Source organism: Halichoerus grypus, chromosome 8 (genome assembly GCF_964656455.1).
Source record: "Halichoerus grypus chromosome 8, mHalGry1.hap1.1, whole genome shotgun sequence".
Classification (NCBI taxonomy): domain Eukaryota; kingdom Metazoa; phylum Chordata; class Mammalia; order Carnivora; family Phocidae; genus Halichoerus; species Halichoerus grypus.
This window is the reverse complement of record NC_135719.1, coordinates 20,057,543-20,078,556: the sequence shown is the minus strand read 5'-3', so window position 1 is coordinate 20,078,556 and position 21,014 is coordinate 20,057,543. Positions and strand designations below refer to the sequence as shown.

Genomic DNA, 21,014 nt, shown 5'->3' with positions numbered 1-21,014 from the left:
TAGAGTAAATATTCCCAAGTTTGGAAGAGTCAGCCTATCAGAAGATGCAAACCCAACATTCCATTTCTAAAACAGGACACCTCAATCATCAGACCTCTTTCTCTGGGGAATGGCCAGCCAGCGTCTTCAGCAATTATACCAGTCAGAGGAGAAATTTCCGTGACTTCGTGGGCCATAAAAATCTGATACTGTCAGCAAACTGGAAGGCATTTCCAGTGAAGGTGGCTTCATATACAAAAGCAGCAGAACTGAGTACCACAAGCTCATGGCAAATCGCCAGGCCTGTTCCAGGACCCAGCCCTGCTCAGTGATGCTTATTCATCTGGGAGACTAATCCTAAATCTCAAATCCAAGCTGTGGGGCAAATAAGGCACCCAGGGGAGACTTTCTGTGCACCTGAGCACTCAGAGACACGCTCCACTTGCAAACACGTGAAAGAACCTGAAAAAGTAATCTTTTTTTAAGTCTTTAAAACATGAGAGAGCTGACCAAGACAGGGAGGAATTGCTAAGCCAATATGACAGAGAAACTGCTTACGTGGATAGGTACATCAACTTGGAAGAAAGGTTTGCCCTAAGGGTACTTGTCAAGCCCAGAAATTTTTAGATTTCCTACTGACAGCCTAAGGGGGCAAAGAGGATAGAAATGACAGGTTTGGCAAGGTCTTTTTTTTACAGTAATGGAACTGTTCTAAAATAAGCTTATTGTGATAGTTATATAATTCTTTATATATGCTAAAAATTCGTGGACTTGTACACTTAAAATGGATGATTTGTATGATATGTGAATTGTATCTCAATAAAGGTTGGGGGGGGAACTCAGTGAAGTGAGATCACTTTCTATTTGAGGGCAAAGTTAGGGGGAAACTGTCTTCTAGAAGCTGGCTGGCCTCCCCCTTCCCCACCCCAACTGATCTGCTCTGTTGCCAGGCACATGTTTACCTTAGAGACAGAGCACCCCCCCCCCCCAGGGTTCTGAGCCTCAGTTGAGACCCATAGAACACTGGCCCTTGGAGGCAGAGCTGTGGAGCCCTACACAGCCATGGAGGGCCTGCTGCCTGCCATCAGAACGACTTTCCAGTTGGTCCTAGAGCCCCTGTGGGGTGCCCTGCTGGTGATTTCTGAAAGCTGGAGACATGTTGCAGTTCTCCATGAGTTTCCCTGGGAGATCCTGGCATATATTGTAATACTGGTTTTGACAGCGAAGAAACGACACATTTGGAGAAGTGTGAAGGTGCTAGGCAAAAGGTGTTTGGCCCACGCTAAAGTCTGTGGAAAAGGTAGTGGGAATATGGGACCAATGACACAAGCTGATGATGCCCTAGGGCTGCCCGGGGTGGAGGCCAGTCTTCCCACATTACAAACCTTATGCTTCTCAGCAGTAAGTACTAACCGCTGTAGGCTGTCACTTCAGAACACCATTGACTTTCTGAAAATGGCGCAGAAGACCCAGCCTCCTAAACTTTCCCAAGTGACTGGTGATAGACCCATCTTAAGAATGTCAGAGAAGAATGGAAAACAACTTTGGAAGAAAATAATGGACGATTTGAATGGAAACACTGACGTTCTAGAGAGTCCAGAACTGCTCGCCCAAGAAATCGCGAGATGGAAGCAGAGACTCCAGGAAACGGAGCAGGAGAAAGAAAGGCTAGAACAGTGGAACGCAGGAATGCAGCGGGCTCTGAAAGAGAAAGTCAGCCAGTTAATACCACTGGGTGAAAACCTTCTGAAGGCCATCCCCTGGCCTTGTCTCCTTGGAGATCTCTTGGGTCACGTCAACTGGGAAGTCAAGCAAAAGAGGGAAGCAGAAAATGACAATCAGCCCATCCATCGGTCAGAGGGTGATCTGAAGGGTGTCACTGACGATGCTGATTCCAATGTGTCCCTTCAAAGTGCTGAAGAGAAAAAAGAGGAACTAGCCAGACAAGTGTGGGAAGAAAAGCGAATCAATGAAGAGCTTATGGGACAAATAACAGATCTTCGAGCCAAGGAAGCCTCTTTGCAGACGGAAAATTCACAGCTTCAAAGTGAGATTCAGCAGTTGAAACGGAAGCTTCAACTTCTGCCTCAATTATATCAAGAATACACCAGGGAACTTGAGAGAAAATCATTGGAGAAGGAAGCGCAGTGCTCAGACATTGAAAAGAGTCTTTCCTACACGTGTGGAAACATCGAGTCCGCAACTCAGATTCGCAACTTCTACAAGAAGATGGCCGAAGACACCCGCAGAGAACTGGAGGAGAGCACCTCGCACTGTCTAAAGGACATCCTCTTCTATGCGAATAAAGTCCAGGAGAGCTGGATGGCAGCTGTGCTCACAGAGCGAAAAGTCAAGGAGCTAAGGAAAGAAAATGATCACATCAGGCAAATGTTGGCCAAAGCGGAGTTCAACTTCCCGCCTTTCCCAAGTGGCCGTTTTGCTCCTGCTCCCCCACAGGCAGCCCATGGAGGCCCAGAAGTGTCAGGGGACCCCCTGGATCATCAGCACCCCCAGGAAGGAGAAGAGCCAGGCCGCGAGGGCTCACGCATCCAGGGACACCCGCAGGTTTGACTGAGCTCACCGCAACCCGGTCCTGAACGCCCACAACCACGGCATAACATCTGCATGTGTTTTCTGTCTTTGAAGTAGTTTTCACTTATCTCTTTTTGGTTTAGATACTGCTATTTAATTGATATTACAATTGCTTTTATTTAAGTAGATTTAGCATTATAGTTTTCAGATAGTATTTCTCCAGTAAAGTGTCATTTCCTATAATTCTTACAAATATATTGTTTTCACATCATCAGACCCTCTAGAATTAGATAATATTAAGTATTGTATTTTGATTTAAATTAAAGATCCACAATTACTTTAACAACTATTGAAATTTGGCAGGGATACAAACATTTAAAATAACATTTTTCTATGGCATGAGCATTTTTGTATGCCATTTTGATACTCACGAGCATGTGTTAGAAGTCTGTACAAGTAATTTAATATATATCTGAATAAATTTTGATTTAAAAAAATTGGAAAAGAAAATCCCCTATTCCAAATTCATAATATTTTGATTAGACTAGCTTTAAATTCATAAATTAACTTATCGTAGTTTAAGGTTTACAGTTTTTTTCTCCTCTTGTTAACTTTTTTAAACGTTTTTCTTTTGTTTAAGATATTGTTTGCTCTTTAGACGTTTCTAAATTTTATGCAGTGAAAATGAAGGTTTTCCCTTGATGGCAAGCAAACACACACACACACAGCCCACCATGCCGATTACAAGGCACCCTGAGTCGGTATCTCAGGTACAGAGGATAATATAACAGGAAAGAAAGCTGCAAAATTTAAAAAAAAATTTAAAGAATGAAAGAAACCATGCTCACACAATTTGTATAATATACCTAACTCATATACACACAAAAGGAGAGTTGCCCAGAAAGTGAGGAAAAAGCAGGGGGAGACTCCCAGATGCTAACAACAGGGGAAGCTCTTCCCAGCCCTGGGACTGCCTGGAGGGAGAAGGGGGGTGCAAGTGGGGGGCTGTCCTCAAGGAAGACAAAGATTTGCTGCAGGTACACATGACAGCCACCAGAGGGCGAGGGAGCGCAGGCCAGGGAAGTGCATGGCACTAACTTGGAGAAGGACCAGCACACTTGGGTCTATACAATTTAAAGTGTGTGTGTGTGTGTTACTGCATTAATTCATATCTGTTTATTTAGTACAGGCAGATCTCAGAGATCGTGCAGATTTAGTTCCAGGCCACCACAATAATGCAAATGCCACCATAAAGCAAACAATTCAATAATTAATATTTTTCTGGAAGTCATTTTTTTTCTGGTTTCCCAGTGCACACACAAGTTATGTTTATTACACTACACTGTCATCTAGTAAGTGTACAATAGCATTATCTCTAAAAAAATAAAAATTAAACCATGTTGAATTAAAAAATATCTTCTTGCTAATAAATGCTAACCGTCGTCTGAGCTTTTAGCACGTTGTAATCTTTTAGCTGATGGAAGGGTCTTGCTTCAGTATTTGCTGACTGATCAGGGTGGTGGTTGATAGAAAGCTGTGGCAATTTCTTAAAAGAAGACAACTACGAAGGTTGCCGCCTCAGCTGACCCTTCTCGTCACAAAAGACTTGGCTGTATTGGGCAGCGCTGTGGAGGGATGTGAAGAAGTTGGAGCGCTGTTGGGTGGGAATGTGAAACACCATAGCTGCTGTGGAAAACAGTGTGGAGGCTCCTCCAAAAATTAAAAAGAGAGATACCATATGATCCGGTAATCTCACTTCTGAATATGTATCGCCCAAAACTGAAATCAGGATCTGAAAGGGGTACCTGCACTTCTAGTTTCATAGAGCACTATTCTTAGTAGCCCACGAGAGAAAGCCATCCAAATGTCCACCAACGGATGGATGGATGGGCTCAGAGAATATGGTATGAATGAGTAAAGAAAACGTAACATTATTCTTAAAAGAGAAGGAAATTCGGTCACACGCTACAATATGGATGAACCTTAAGGATAGTATCCTATGTAAAATAAGCCAGTCTTACACACACACACACACACACACACACACACACACACACCAGATATTGTCTGATGCCTCTTATATGAGATCTCTAAAGTTGGTGAAAAATAAAATAAAAAATAAAGCAGTCCAACTCCTACAAACAGAAAGTGGACCCGTGGCTGCCACGGGCTGAGGAGTGAAAGGAATGGGTGGTTATTGCCTGGGTGTAGAGTTTCAGATTTGCAAGATTAAAATTTCTAGCAATCTCTTGCTCAACTATGTGAATTTAGTTAATAATACAAAACTACCAAACTTAAAAAGAATTAAAAGGGTAGATTTCATGTCATGTGTTTTTTACCACAATTTGAAAAAAAAAAAGAAAAGGAAATGTGAGTTTTGGGATTTGAGTGGTGGGGAATTAGACTTGAGCTGTCTCCGACCAATGACTTCACCTCTCTACATTTCGGTTGAAGGAGTTGATCTAAATAATTTTTAAAGGTTCTACCCAGTTCTAAAATCTAATTCCTTTATAATTATAAAGAGAATATCTTAGCCATTGACTCTAAGACAAAGACCTTTATATTACAAAATGTTGGCCTCCTTATCTTCCAAAAACTCCCTCCACTACACCTTGTCAATCGTATCAGACAATCAATTCACATTGGATGCTCAGTGATCAGCATCTCAACTAAAGTAATTCATGCTGAAAACAACATGATAATAACTTGAAAAAGGACAATGTTTTTACCTCAAGCCAAAAGAGGACCAAATTTTAAATATTCATATTATGCTCATTATATTTTTGATCACTGATCTTTACTGGATGTGTATGAGAAAGGATGAGAGCAAAGGTCATTAGAAGAAAGAAAACTATCTCTGAAATGACCCTGATATCAAGTGAAGATCATCTGAATGAAGGAAGTACTAGAGGGATGGAAAGGAAGGAGCAGAATTACGACAGGTTGAGGATGGAACTTGGTGGGTATTAGACAGCAAAGGATCAGAGGATTTTCTAAGGTTTCAGTCTGGAGGGATGGGGGTAACAATGAAACAAGCAATGTTTGTAGAAAGGAAGGTGCCTATGTCGAAACACACAGGAGAGAGATTGGGTCCTGGGATGAAGAGGCATCCTGGGGAGACTGCATGGGTACTTTTACATAGTGTTTGAAGAGAGACAAGAGCAGCAAGGCCTGGACCGATCCTTGGGGCACAGCGGCAGTTAAGCCAAAATCCTCACACTTGCAGCAAGTGTCTTAGGTGTTACAGAGTGTAATGAATAAGAAAGCTTATGAACAAGGAAGAAGACGCCCTGACAGGGGTGTAAACAGGGAGGAGGAAGTAACCAAGACAGAGAAATGAAGCCAAAGGGGCCAAGGGTGAGACAAAAGAGCGCCCTGCAGCAGAAGTCAGAGGAAGGGGCTGGTGGGGAGGTGATGGTTAGTGGTATCTTTGCTGCCAGAAAGGAATGGGAAGGAGGACATCCAAAGGGAGAAAATTCCTGAAAAGGCAGGAAGGGAGAGATATCCAGGCTCAGACGAGAGAATCAAGTTTGGAAATCGAGGCGGGAACGGTGGAAGGATGAGTGTAGAAAGAAAGGTTATTTGCTGGAATGTATGGCCACAAGCCACAGCAAAAGAACTTCGCTAGCTCAAGTAGAAAGGAATTTATTTGGAAGGCTTTGGGGCAACTCCCAAACTGCATACGAAGACCAGATAACCAGACTCGGCAAGAGGGCTGAACCAAGGGACACTGGGCCTAAAAAAGACAGGTGAGCTCCAAGCACAGCATGAGCTTGGGTTAGGCCCCAACAGAGGTACTAGATACGTACCAAGGACACAGGTGTCATCTGGTCTCCTCTACGGTCACCTCAAAGCTCTGAAATCCCCAACTGTCCTCCCAAGATTCAAAAGCCCGGTGCCAAGTGTCTTCTTAGCTAACCCTCCATTATCTGCCCACTCTCCCCCCGCCATGACTTCTAAGAGCACCTGACTATTCCGCTTTCTGAGACATACTTGATGTCCCACCAGATACCCAGGGCAGACATTCTTTCAAAAAATAAGGCTCTTACAAAAACAAGATAAAACAAATGAACCAAAAGCCTCATACAGTCAAAAGTAGCCAAAACAAGAGACACTTGTCTACCACTTCCCACCTCGCCAATTCCCAGACCTGCATTTCAAAACCAAAAGCAAAACAACGTATATGATGCAAAAGTCTTCTGCCTCACATAAAAACAGTCTGCCTTCGTACCGCCGAAAACACTCTACTTCCCAGAGCAAGCCATTAAAATCTCTCCACTCTATCCATGCTCCAGCCCCAAGACCCCCGACTGACACCCTTTCCTTTGGTTTTCATTCTCTAGCAAGCTTGTTCTGGTATTTTGCAAACCACAAAGCAGTGACAAAGTCAGACAACACTAATGCATGTGTAAACTTGGTGGAAAGAGTTTGAAAAGGAAGTTAAAACACTGACATGATACAATAAGGAAGGAAACTCTGGGTAATGGCTTTAGTTCTCTTCTCTGTGGCAGGTCTCCGCTCTGGGTAACATCAACGGCTTCCCTACGCCAGAGCCCCCTCCACGTCTACTTTGCCTTCAGCCAGCACTTTTGCAGCTGGGGACACTTAATCCTCGGGGTGAGCCTGTGACCCTCAATGTCACACATGAAGATGTCGGCTCTGGGTCATCCTGCGTGTATAGGGTTACAACAGCCTTTCAGAACTGCCTTTCACTAACTTTTTCTTTCTTTTTAAAACATCCTTTGGTTTTATATCGGAGAAGAGCAAAAATAAGATTACTTGATAGTAAATCGCCCCTACCGTACAATTACAAAATGCTGCTCTTTACCACATTGTAAGATTTCAATACGCAGCCAGCCTATTTCTGATTTCTTCATGGGGACTAATGTGATATAATAATAAAGATGGCTGTATCCCCACCAGGTAATTCAAATCCCCACTTAAATCCTCCACAAGTGGCCCCAACTTTTCTCTTGTCAAAATAAAGACTAAGACGCAAGATGGTTTAGAACAAATGAAAACTCCATCGCCTTCAACCGAACTCTAGCTCTATCTGTGTAAATAGTAAGCAGTATTTCCCTCTGATTAAACCATCTTTCATTTAAAGAACTATTTCACACTTGAAGTTCTTACACCATATGCAACTGTTATGGGATAAACTGCGTTCCTCCAAAATTTATGTTGATGTCCTAACCCCAGGTAACTCAGAATGTGAATGTATTTGAATATAGGGCCTTTTAAAGAGTGATTAAGCTCAAATGAGACAATTAGGGTGAGCCTAATCCAATCTGACTGATGTCCCAATACGAAAAGGAAATTTGGACACACAAAGGGACACCAGGGACATATACACAGAGAAAGAAGGCAGCCATTTGTAAGCCAAGGAGCAAAGCCCCAGAAGAAACCAAAGCTACCTCTACCTTGATCTTGGATTTCCAGGCTCCAGAACTGTAGGAAAATACATTTCTGTTGTTTAGCCCCCAGTCTGTGGTACTTTGTTATGGCAGTCCTAGCAAACTCATACAGCAACCCGTTCAAAGAGACCAACTGAATTATTAGTAAAGAAAACAATGTATGAATTGCCATCTACTTTCATCGGTGTTTTAAATATTTTTCCATGTCATGAGTGGATGGATTTTGTAATTCCCAGTAGGAAAACATACTTGAAAAGCCTAATGGCAAATCAGTTGTAAAAGGTTTTTGCTGTGTCTGGGCAGGCAGTAAGGACTGTCTTCCAAGTCCCCAGACTTACTTTATTAGAAGGCCAGATAGATGCTGGCTGCTTGCATGACTGTGTCCCTCGTTAAGTGATCTATGTTGTTTTTCTTTCAGCAAAGGCTTTATTTGTTTAAAAGACATGTGTCTTGGGCACCTGGGTGGCTCAGTCGTTAAGCGTCTGCCTTCGGCTCAGGTCATGATCCGAGGGCCCTGGGATCGAACCCCGCATCAGGCTCCCTGCTCGGTGGGAAGCCTGCCTCTCCCTCTCCCACTCCCCCTGCTTGTGTTCCCTCTCTCGCCGTGTCTCTCTCTGTCAAATAAATAAATAAAATCTTTAAAAAAAAAAAAAAAAGACATGAGTCTTGACTTCCAAATGCAAGTGACCATTTGCAGATAAGATTCGTAAGTGTCCTAGGTCCACTGCCCCCACCTCAGACTCTAAGACAGGGAGTGTTGTACCGGTGACGTATGAATGAAGCAATCCCAAAGGCAAATTAAGTCAGAAGATCAGGAAAATAAAAAGGAGGAAGCCAAATAAGGACATGTCTTCAAGCAAAGTTTTACAGATAATCCCTTCAGGTTTATCCCACGATGAGGATCACTGGATCATGAGAGTATAATTTGCACCTCAGCCCTGTCCTGACCCAAGGCAACAGCCATGGAACTTTCAAACTCCCAAATCCATCAGTCACTGGCTTAGGGGATAGGAAATTGCCAGACTCTACCAGGCCAATCCTTTGGGAGGAAAAAAAAGAGCTTCAGATGCTGTCTATTGGGAGCAAAAGTGCCTCAAAGTCCTGGGGCCCCAAAAATAAAATAAAAGGGACTTGAGGAGGTCTGGTGGGAATACCAGCATTATACATCACAGTAAACACTGAATCATTCTGTTTCTTCAACTCATCTGTAAGATTATGGGTCGTATTCTGGAAGGTCATCTAGACTTTTGGAGTCTGCATTGCTTTAAGAACCTCAGCATCACTCAGATTTTTATTAGGCCCAGATATTCCTATCATTTCTACCATGCCCCGCCTCCTATTCCAGGCATTCCTTCCTCAGGGAAACCAGCTGAAATGAGCTACCTGAGCTATAGAGTCCCTGTGTTCCCTCTTCCTCTGCCCCGCCCCCACCTTCTTCTCAAACCTTCTTCACCCGGCCCATCCTCTTTCTGAGGGTCTCTCTCTCTCTCTCTCATCACATCCTTCACTCCTACTCTCTGATGTTCTACATTTTTCTAGACTCTTGGTTGGATTTCTTTCAGCACTGTGCTGGCATCCTTATTGTAATCTGGTTGACAAACAAGAACAGTATCATGGGCTGATTTTCCCCAGGGTCTCAGAAGACTGCATGCTTTCTCCTGCCACCTCGGGCTGCGTTGAATTAGGACTTACATTCCTACCTCTGTCACGGCCTCCAGTGGGAGCATTCACGGTTTTGCAGTCTGAAAAGTCCCTTGACTTCTTGGCCTTTATATTGACTAATAGAGATTTTGGCTTAATAGGATACAGCAAAAGTAGGCATAAGAGAAATGTGAGTCATATGCTGATACAATTTCTCTGTGCCTGTGGGGCCTGCTCAGGCCTAATCTTTACATACTGCTTGGATACGGTGATGCTTTGCTGAATGGAATAGATACACAGGTCATAATGAGTAACTCAGGGCCTAGGGTCACCTGGTTTTCCATAACCAAGAGTTCAGTTTTTATCAAGGCCCAATATCAACCCCAAAGCTCTTTCTGTAGAAGAGAAGAAATTCCTGTTAAAAGTAACTTGACTAAATCCTCAGTGGTCTGAGATTCTCCTCTTGGGGTTTGTCATTGTCTCCTCCAGTATCTTGATACACTTCCAAAACTTTAAGTGCCATTTATTGGATCTGCTTAGACTGCCATCTGGACCATCTAGGGAAAATTGTTCTGGATCCCATTCCAATTGGGACACTGTATTCATTTTCTAGGGCTGTTCTGTTGTAACAAATTACCACAAACTCAGTGGCTTCAAACAGCAGGAATTTATTCTCGCACTGTTCTGGAGGCCAAAAGTTAAACATCAAAGAGTTGGCAAGGTTGGTTTCTGCTAGAGGCTCTGACGAGAATCTGCTCCATGCTCCTCTCCTAGATGTTGGTGCCTGTGGCAATCTTTGGCGTTCTTGGCTTGTAGATGAATCACTCCAATCTCTGCCTCTGTCTTCCCATTGGCCTCCCCTCTGGGTCTGTTTGTATCTTTCCCTTTTCTTATAAAGATATTTACCATTGGATTTAGGGTACATGTTTCTATAAGGATGATCTAAATCTAGGATGGTTTCCTCTAAGATCCTTGACTGAATTATGTCTGCAAAGACTCCTTTTCCAAATAAGATAACATTTACTGGTCTTGGGATTTAGGACGTGGACATATATTTCAACCCACCACAGAATTATTTCTGATTACTCAGTTATTAGCTTTAAATATCCATCCAAATAGAACATATATTCTTACTAGTACACAATACAAGGTAGAGGAAACAAAGGAAACCTGCCTTTTACTTTGGAAAAAAATACCCCAACATCTCTAAGACTATGAGGTAGTAGGGTTTTCACAGAATTTATGTCCCTTTCCATGACATACATATGTTTTACTAAGGCCAAAAAATTTTCTTGTATTCATATTCTAGCAGCTCATGTCACCAGTATATTTGGCCCATGTAATATGTTATGAATGAGTGAGACAGTCATGCCTCTGTAGACTAAATTGTGGCATGGAGCCGAACAGCTGAAATAATTCTGAGGTAAGATGGTTATGACATGCTGTTAGATATCTACCTACGTAAAATAAACTATCCCAGTGGATCAACAGGAGCACTTTTATTGCTTTGCTCCTCGAAAGAGATCACCTCCAAATAATAAATGCAATTGGAGTTGCCACCTGCTAAGCTTTAACAATTCATTTTCATTCTCCAAGACCAATCCAAGATCAGTTGACCTGGCCAAACCTGAGAGTTAAGTAAAAACAAAATAGAAATCACCATCCTCACATCTTGAGCCCTACTTAATGCCCATCACCCAATGTGATGAGCACTGGGTATTACACACAACCGATAAATTATTGAACACTATGTCTGAAACTAATGATGTACTATATATGTTGGCTAATTGAATTTAAATAAAAATTAAAAAAAAAAACATCATCCTCATATTTTCCCAGAAAAAAAATTTGGGGGGGTAGCATTAAATTTAGACATTTCTCCATAGAAATTGTAATATCTTTGCATTATTAGTTTGATAGCTAAAGGGAGCTCCATAGGCTTCAACTTGGCTCTTCTTACCTTAATAGCTCTTGTATCAAAATCTGGAAAGCCAATTCTTCCAGGATAGAGGGTATACATAGCAACTACATGCTCACCAACCAGATAATTGATTTTGTATCAGATAAAAGGGTTTGTGATCTACTAAAACTATGAGAAGCATTTGTGAATCAAAACTCCATTTGTTTCTTGACCCTTGTAAGACTCTATTATGACCAGTACAAAGCAATGGTACACTGAGATCCCAAGAACTGATGTTACATATAGCCAGTGTCCAGTGACCCTCGGAAGATTTGAGTAGCTCATTCTCTTTAGGGGGAAAAACCAAAAAACCTCCTACATAGCTGAAGGGAAGTTAAATAAAAGATTTAATATGTGTATTTCTGACTTTTTTTTTCAAAACCTCAAAGGTACTCAGTCTGAGAATCAGGCAGTGAGGTATGACATTTTGATCCAAATTCTATTCTCTCCAGACCAGGAGCTACTTTTCAATTATAAGAACCACGGGAAAGGGGATTTCCACTTTGGAGAAGATGGACTCTTCCCAATATTTTTCAATATGGACTCTTCTCAATATTTTTCTCTGTTCCTCTTACTAAGTACAACTAAAAATCCTGGATGTCTTCTCTATTTAAAGGAGAAACAGAAAGATCCACAAATACAGTTGGAGACTTCAACACCCCTGTCAACACTTGATGAAACAACTAAACAGAAAATCAGCCAGTATAGAGAATACAAGATACCCTCAACCAAGAGGATCTAATTGACATTTATAGAATACTCCACCCAGCAACTGCAGAACACACATTTTTTTAATTGCCTGTGAGACACATACCAAGATAGACCATGTTCTGGGCCATAAAACAAACCTCAACAAGTTTAGAAGAACTGCAGTGATACACAGTGTGTTGTCTGACCACAGCAGCATGAAACTAGAAATCACTCATGGAAAGAAAACAGGAAAATCTTCCAACACTTAGAAACTCAAAACACACTTCTAAATAATACATGGATCAAAGAGGATGTCTCAAGGGGAAAAAAAAACAAAACATTAACCTGCATGAAATTATGTAAACCCCTCATTCCTTCTTTTAAACTCTCTGGGGTATGAGGGCAGCTGTCTCATTCTATCTTTCTGGAAGATTCCATGCCCAATGAGCCTTCTAATGGTAGAGACACCATGGCCCCAATACTGACTGTCAGTGGGCACTTTTTTCCATATTACCACATGCAATAATTACATCAGTTATTTAAATATTTAAATGTGGCTTTCAGAATCCTGTTTCTTAAGAGAAAAGAAATTTTATTACCTTCAGCCACACCTCAGCCAGATAGACAACCCCAGATAGCCACTGCTATTCTATCCCCTTAGATTATACTGCCTTCAAGACACTCCTGGATCCCACACTGTAGATCACTGGGTGTAAGGACACTTGGTTTCATACAGTGGAGTCCAACTCTGCCTATGGAGACTTGGTAACTTCCAGAACTGATAGGAAGCTGGTAACCAGGCTTTGAAACTCAGCTAGGACAAGGAGAGACCAGACAACAGTAAGTATAAGCATCTCCTTCCACAGAACTATCCTTTTAGGACATCTCCGCCAGCAGCACTATCACTAGACCTCAACATCATCATTGCAGGACTCTGGATGCTGCCATAGCACCCCCCCACCCCCGAATAATGTTCCAACTCTCTCTACAGGACACGACCACTCATTTAGGAATAAACGTCCCAGACAAGAACATTCGTCTGGCCCCCATGCCACCAAGTCAGGATTCACAACTGCATTTACTTGCTATCACCCTAATAATTATGCTGTCTTGTTTCCCAAGGACGGCATTTAAGATCTAGGTAAATTAGAAATGTGGAGGTAAATGATGGGTGGATAGAGGAGATGAAATTGATGGGCTAAAGAAGGTGGATTAAAAATAATCTATTATTAAATTCTTTATTTGCCTCTACCCATTGATTGGCAGAAGGGATGGAATGCCCAGGCCAAATTTTATGGTGAAATTTACTGTATTACCTTACTGAAAAGACCAGGAGTAGATCTGACTTTAATTGATAATTAATCAAGAGTTCAACGGTCCAGACCTTGGTTTTTGTCTGCTTCTCAGAATCCATCCCCTCACCTACGCCTCAGACTCAGTCTTCTACTCCACATGGTGACAAGAAACCTGCTGCTTCCCTGAGGTCCTGGTCCTCTCAGCTTTAAGCCAAGTAATAAGAGGAAGAAGGGTCTCAAGGGTCTCTTTCATTTGAGTTCAGCAAACCCTCAGTGTTTCTCACTATGTTAGCCCCGGACACATTCCCTAAACCCTAACCTGTCACCACAGTCAATATGATGTTCTGCATTGATTGGCCAGGCTGGACCAATTCCTAACTTTTGGAGGGGTCTAGAGCAAGATTATAAGTAGAGGCCCCTATAATATATGTCAAATTATTTTAAAATTATAAATCAAATGATATGTTAAATAAAATATATTCTACCTTCTTAACAATATACTTTAACAATAACCTGGGAGGAAGGTCTGCATTTAGAATTCTCAGACTCCTTAGAGGCCTGCTCTGGAATATGGGCATCATGGAAAAGGGTAGTCCAAAGCCTGATGAATTCTCTTTCCTTTCTTGCCTCTGGCCTACGGCCTGATGATTTCTCTTTCTTTTCTTGGCTCTAGCCTGGAGCCATATGTACACATGTGGTCACTCTGGCATGCACATCCCTACTTGGTCCACAATGCCACAAACAGCTAGCTATTAACCACCCAGGTGAGCACATACCAGCTGCCTTGTCTGCTCTCAGGAGAGGGAAGAGGCCACCATGTGACTTGGAAGCAGGTAGAGATGTTTAGGCAGGTCATTTGGGATCCTGGATACTTAGATCTAGAACATGGACAAAAATGGGAAGTGGGGGGTCCTGTTGGGCATATCAACTGGGCTCAGTGTATTCTCCACAGTGCAGATGAATATGATGCAGGAAGGCTGAAGCAGGACCCAAGATAGGGTCCTACTTGCACAGATCTGGGGGCAGTGCTGAGCAGAGGGTCAGCTTCTTGTCCTTCCTTCTAGCCAGGAGTGAAATCAACACCACAGGAAGCACAGGGCCATTGAATGAAGATCTGGGAGTGGTCGTCCAGAAAGAAATTAGAGATCGCCCTCAGACTTTGGATAAATGGATATCGGGTGGCCAGGAAATAGCAAACGCCAACTGCACGCATGACTTTAAATATGCTTTAAAATTGGACAGGTGTTTTTGGCTCCCACTTTGTTGCTCTTCTGGGTCCACTGTGGGTCAGTTTGGTTTCCTTCCAATTTAAATTTCACTGCTTGCCTCCATTAGCCCCGTGCCTTTCTCTGCTGCGCTAGTGATCCCGGGCTCTGACCCAGGCAGAGATTCCACTGGACTCTCTCATGGAACATCACCCCAGCCACAGCCCATTGCCTCTCATCCGGACGATCGTAACTGCCTCCTTATGGGTCCGGTTCTCTGAATCCTGTTTCTTCCCTCACCCTTACACCCGACACTCTACCCCTCACTGCTGCTGCCTTCTATCAACAGACATTTTCCGTTCTGTAGTGAGAGCAAGAATCTTTTAAAAATAATTTTTAAAAACCTAAATGTTGCACCCGCTATGAAGACCCCTACCCCTCAGGACAGCGCTGCCCCTCAGTGTGTTTGGCAAAGCCTGGATGGTCTGGTCCAGGTTAACCCCTCCTCAAACACCTCTCTCCGCTCTGCCCCACGGGCCCTCCCTCCCCAGTTGTGGGGGATTTCTTTCACTTCTTTGGATCTCTCTCTCTCTCTGTCTGTCTCTCTCCCTCCTTGTCTTGACTCTCTTATATCCATAGTTTCACAAAGTATTTTCCCTCTCCCAAATCCATTTACATCTCATTCCTTTTACTTTAATTAAATAAATACTCATCATCCTTTAGCTTTTAACATAAAAGTAATAACCTCTGGGATACCATCCCTCACTCACGAATACAGGGTGTGTTCCCCAAATGCAGAACCCCACAGAGGATGCAGCCTCATGGCAAGTCAGATCATGTGTATAATGACACATTCCTAAATTAGGCAAATTCATGAGGAATGTCACCTCCAGTTCTCAACAGAACTCTATGGGGTGCTTGCTTTTATTCCTGCTTGGAAGATGGGGACTCTGAAGCCTAAGGACTCAGGGACTTCTCCAAGGCCAAGACTACATAGGTAGCAATGGGAGGTGTCAATTTTCTCTCCAAATACCATGAACATCAGCCTATTATTTGCATCCCTGGTGTGTCCCAGCCTTCCCGACAGTAGAGAGATCATGGTTTCCGTAATTCCTAACACATCCTCCTTAAAAGCCCAGGCTGGAGCTGGCTGAAGCTGCCAAGAAAACAGCCAATTAGTGCTCTGTTTGGGGTTCCTTTTCCTCTGTATTACTGCACTCCTTGAAGACTCCTTCCTTTGGTTATCCACTGAAGTTCAGCAGACCCCCTGGGGCTTGCTCTAACATGGAATCATAATAATTAGTCCAAAATGACAATTCTATTATAATTTCACTTTTATCTCCGGAGATGCCCAGACACCTTGCCAACACTCAGTCTGTACTTTTGTCTGAAGATGGGACCAACAGTGGGAGGAAGTGGGAAGTCCCTTTATGGAAGCAAATGTTGTAAAAGAAAATTGGTATCTGGTTCCTGTCCCTTGTGCATGCATAATATGTGGGGGTTAACTGAATGCACTTGTAATTTATAACTCTATGCTGACAGATATAAGCTTGGCAAAGGCGATTTTAGGACGGGGAGAGGGATGATTGTTATATCTGGAGTGCTCTAGGTCTCAGAATTTGATTGTAAGTCAACTTATTCATGGCAATCAACTTGGAATGAAGGGTTTCATGGGATGTAGGACTTCCGGTGATAAAGCTGGGATAGTCCAGAGCAAAATAAGATGCGCTGGTTGCTTTACCTAACACAGATACCAGCTACGTACCAAGGTTTGGCAAATGACCTGCCACCTATGAAGTTTTATTGGGATACAGCCATGCCCATCTAATTATGAATGGTCTATGGGTGATGTCCCACTAGGCTAGCAGAGCCCAACAGCTGTTTAGAGGGAGACCATATGGGCCATAGCGCTGAGCATACTTGGACCTAGCACTGCACAGAAAATTTTGTCACATCCTGATCTATATTTCACTTAGAAAAGATCTTGAAGGGGCGCCTGGGTGGCTCAGTCGTTAAGCGTCAGCCTTCGGCTCAGGTGACGATCCCAGGGTCCTGGGATCGATTCCCACATCGGGCTCCCTGCTCTGCGGGAGGCCTGCTTCTCCCTCTGCCGCTCCCTGCCACTCTGCTTGCTTGTGATTCCTCTCTCTCTCTCCCTGTGTCAAATAAATAAATAAAATCTTTAAAAAAAAAAAAAAAAAAAGAAAAGATCTTGAAGACGATGTATGCAAAGATGTCTAAAGATTTTGGGGCACCTGGGTGGCTCAGTCAGTTAAGGGTCTTACTCTTGATTTCGGCTCAGGTCATGATCTTAGGGTGGTGAGATCAAGCCCCGGGTCAGACTCCACAGTCAATGGGGAGTCTGCTTCTCTCCTTCTCCATCTCTCTCTGCCCCTTCCCCCACTTGTGTGCTCTCTCTCTCTCAGATAAATCAATCACTCAATCAATCACTCAATCAATCAATCTTAAAAAAAAAAAAAGATGTCTAAAGTATTCATCAGAGATAACCAAACCCACATTCTTTCACTTTATGATCAACCACCATAAAATGGCTTTATATAGTGAAGTTCTGATACAGACATCCAATTACTCCTTAATAAGAGGGAATGCTAACCTTTCACCAGAAAGAACAAGAGAACAGTTGCTATTTTATCTAAAATGTTCTTTTCTGTCTAGGTTCTCTTTGTCCTGGGATTTAGCTTCCTGCTGTTCAGGATAGTTTGTAGATCTATAGAATCTCTCAATGCTCAAAGTTGGGGTTTTTTTCCGTAATTTTATTAAGTTTTTAAATTTTAATTCCAGTAAAATCATCATACAGTGTTTATTAGTTTCAGGTGTACAATATAATGCTTCAAATATTCAATACATTACTCAGTGCTCAACATGATAAGTGCACTCCTTAATCCCCATCACCTGTATCTCCCAAGCCCCACCCACCTCCCCTCTGGTAACCATCAGTTTGTTCTCTATACTTAAGAGTCTGTTTCTTGGTTTGTCTCTCTCTCTCTTTTTTTCTTTGTTCATTTTTTTTTCTTAAATTCCACGTATGAGTGAAATCATATGGTATTTGTCTTTATTTCGCTTAGCATAATACTCTTTAGCTTCATCCGTGTCATTGCAAATGGCAAGAATTCATTTTTTTAAAGATTTTATTTATTTATTTGTCAGTGAGAGAGAGCACAAGCGGGGGGAGTGGCAGGCAGAGGGAGAAGCAGGCTCCCCACTGAGCAAGGAGCCCAGTGGGGGACTCAATCCCAGGACCCAGGGATCATGACCTGAGCCCAAGGCAGATGCTTAATCGACTGAGCCACCCAGGCATCCCAAGATTTCAATCTTTTTATGGCTGAATAATTTTCCATTGTATATGTATACCACATCTTCTTTATCCATTCATCTCTAGATAGGCAATTGGGCTATTGTAGATAATGCTGCAATAAACACAGGGGTGCATCTATCCTTTCGAATTAGTGTTTTTGTATTTTTGGGGTAAATACCCAGTAGTGTCATCACTGGGCCATAGGATAGTTAGAGTTTTAAATTTTTGAGTAAATTTCATACTGCTTTTTACAGTGGCTACACCAGTTTTCATTCCCACCAAAGGAGCACGAGAGTTCCTTTTTCTCTACATCCTTGTCAACATTTGTTGTTTCTTGTGTTTTTGATTTCTCAATGCTCAAAATTTTAGGATTTTTTTTGAAGTAGTCTCCACGCCCAGCCTGGAGCTCAATGTGGGGCTCCAACTCATGAGATCAAGACCTGAGCTGAGATCAAATCAGATGCTTAAACAACTGAGCAACCCAGGTGCCCCAAAGTTCTAAATATCAAGTTTTTAATGTATAAATTTCCATAGATGATTGTCTCCCAAAGCTATTCCTGCTATGATGTTGACTGCTTGCTTTGTATATAAAAATGGACTCTAGAATTGGACTCTGGTTCAAAATATAGCTTAGCCACTCACTGTTGAGTGGTCTTGAGTAGGTTTAACTCCTTGGGACCTCAATTTTCTCATCTGCTTAGTACAAATACTATTATGGTATGTTCAAAGAATTAATGTAGCCAGAGTACTAAGCACCAAAGTATACACTCTAAGCATTCAATACATTTAACCTACCGTTTATTAATATCACCATTATTAACAACTCCTTAAATCATTACTTGGTCTATTATTCTGAAGTTATAAACTTTTACTTCCTTCTTGGTGCCTGTATTAGTCAAGGTTCTCCAGAGAAACAGAACCAATAGGAGATAGATAATAGATAGATAGATAGATAGATAGATAGATAGATAGATAGATAGACAGATAGATAGATAATGATTTATTATAAGGAATTGGCTCATGGAATAGTTCAAATGCCTGAGTGTTGGTGGTATAGATTCTGGGTCAGGTGTGAAGGTCTGAGAACCAGGAGCACTGAGGGCAGGAAGATATCTCAGCTTCAACTGTCAGACAGAGAGAGATTCAGACATTTAAGAGTTTGGGTTGAATGATGCCTACCCACACTGCACAGAGCCATTTGCTTTAGTCAGTTCACCTTTTCAAATGTTAATCCCTTCTGGAAACATCTTCACAGGCACACCCAGAAATAATGTTTAATCAAACATCAAACACACCCAGAAATAATGTTTAATCCTGTGGCCCGTCAAGGTCACTCATAAACTTAACCATCATAGCGTCCAAACTAGAACACATCCCCTTCTGGACAAACAACTGAACACAGTGGTAATACCTTCTCGCACAGATCTTCCCGAGTAGCACTTGCTCAGAGACATTTGTGTTGAACGTATCGGGACCCACTCTGTGGACTGCACGTACACATGGGCCCCTTGAGGCATCCCATTTCCTTCATCTCTACAGCTCAGTGAGAAGCAGAACTGTCCCTTCTCCTGACCTCAACTGAGCACGTCCATGTCACACAGTTAGGGAGCAGTGATCTAGATCCCAAGGCCTCTCCTTTTCCTCCAAGTCCAGCGCTTTCTTACCTGTATTTATTGTCTCCTGTGTCTTTTGAGATAATCCCTAGCGCCACCGTTAAACAAAAAGCAGTAGGCAGTCTTAAACATTGAAATGTGCTCAAAACCTCCTTAGTAGGGACAAAATAATCTATTCCTGAAGGAAGAAAGTTGAAATTCAATGTATTCAGGTTGAACTTGCTGCATCCTAGAACATTAAGCCTGGATGGTTCAGGCGATTAAGCATCCGACTCTTGATTTTCAGGTCATGATATCAGGGTTGTGAGACTGAGCCCCTGTATGGGGGATCTTCGCTCAGCGTGGAGTCGGCTTGTCCCTCTACCTGTGCCCCTCCCCCACTTGTGTGCTGGCTCTCTCTCTCTCTCTCAAAAAAATAAATAAATAAAATCTTAAAAAAAAAAGAACTTTAAGTCTCTGGCATTGTTCTCTCAGATCTTCTGAAACCTCACAGAGATTAGAGGACATTTTGAGATTAAGCATACGGGTCAGAGAATGAGGATAGGAAGGCCTCTTGAAACTCCACTACAGATATTGACTTTAAGCATAATAGTCCTTTAAGGAGAATGTTTAACTGACAACATAGTCTTTTTTTTTTTCTTTCTTCAGATACCTCTTGTGAAACCTATTTTGACCCAGAATGTTTATTTTGGATGATCAGTGAATTTTTACATTGAAGGGGACGTCAGGGGTGATGCTGAACAACGCCATTTTGTGGCCAGCAACAACTGAGGCTCAGAAAAGCTGAATGACATGCCCAACGTCACACCCCAAGGAAGGAGAAGCACCACTGATAGGACCTAGATCTCTTGATTCTTAGTTAAGGGTCTCTTCAGCTGTGAGCCTTTCCCTGTAGGTCCCTTGTTACATTTTTCTACCAGCTACAAATGTCCTCCCGAGTGTAGCTTTCTCGGAGAGCCATGAGCCTGGAGCGTTAAGGATATGCCATGTGGAAGTCAGCCAAATGTTAAACCTTTCTCTCTGGCCTGCCTGGTCTTAGCCTTGTTTGTGACCTGGGTTCTAGCTTCCATTCGGACTCCCTATTTTTCCTCCTCTCCTCTGTGCATTTTTTTTTTTTTTTTTTTTTTTGGATTTTAGTAGGATTGATAAAGTTTGCTTTTGTCTGCACTCAGGATATTACTTAATAAAATACAAGGTCACGTGTGTGAATGGGAGTCAACATATGATAGTGATTACATGGTAAAGGAACAGAAGCCCAGCGAGGGAACACAAAAGCACATTTTCTGCTGCCAACTAGCAGCACTCACTGAGGGAAGCAAATAGTCTGCCTGTAATTCTGTCAACAAGCCTGAGGCACAGACTCTTGAAA

General features: G+C 42.4%; 1 long non-coding RNA gene across 2 annotated transcripts in view; it reads right to left on the bottom strand.

Moving 5' to 3' along the window:
- Positions 1 to 1,308: 1,308 nt before the first annotated feature.
- LOC144382855 (uncharacterized) overlaps positions 1,309 to 21,014 on the bottom strand; it is a 38,424-nt gene continuing 18,718 nt past the window's right edge. For both annotated transcript variants that reach the window (XR_013450298.1, XR_013450297.1), the window contains exon 3: positions 1,309 to 1,680. This is a non-coding gene — a long non-coding RNA (uncharacterized LOC144382855). The remainder of the gene's footprint in view (positions 1,681 to 21,014) is intronic.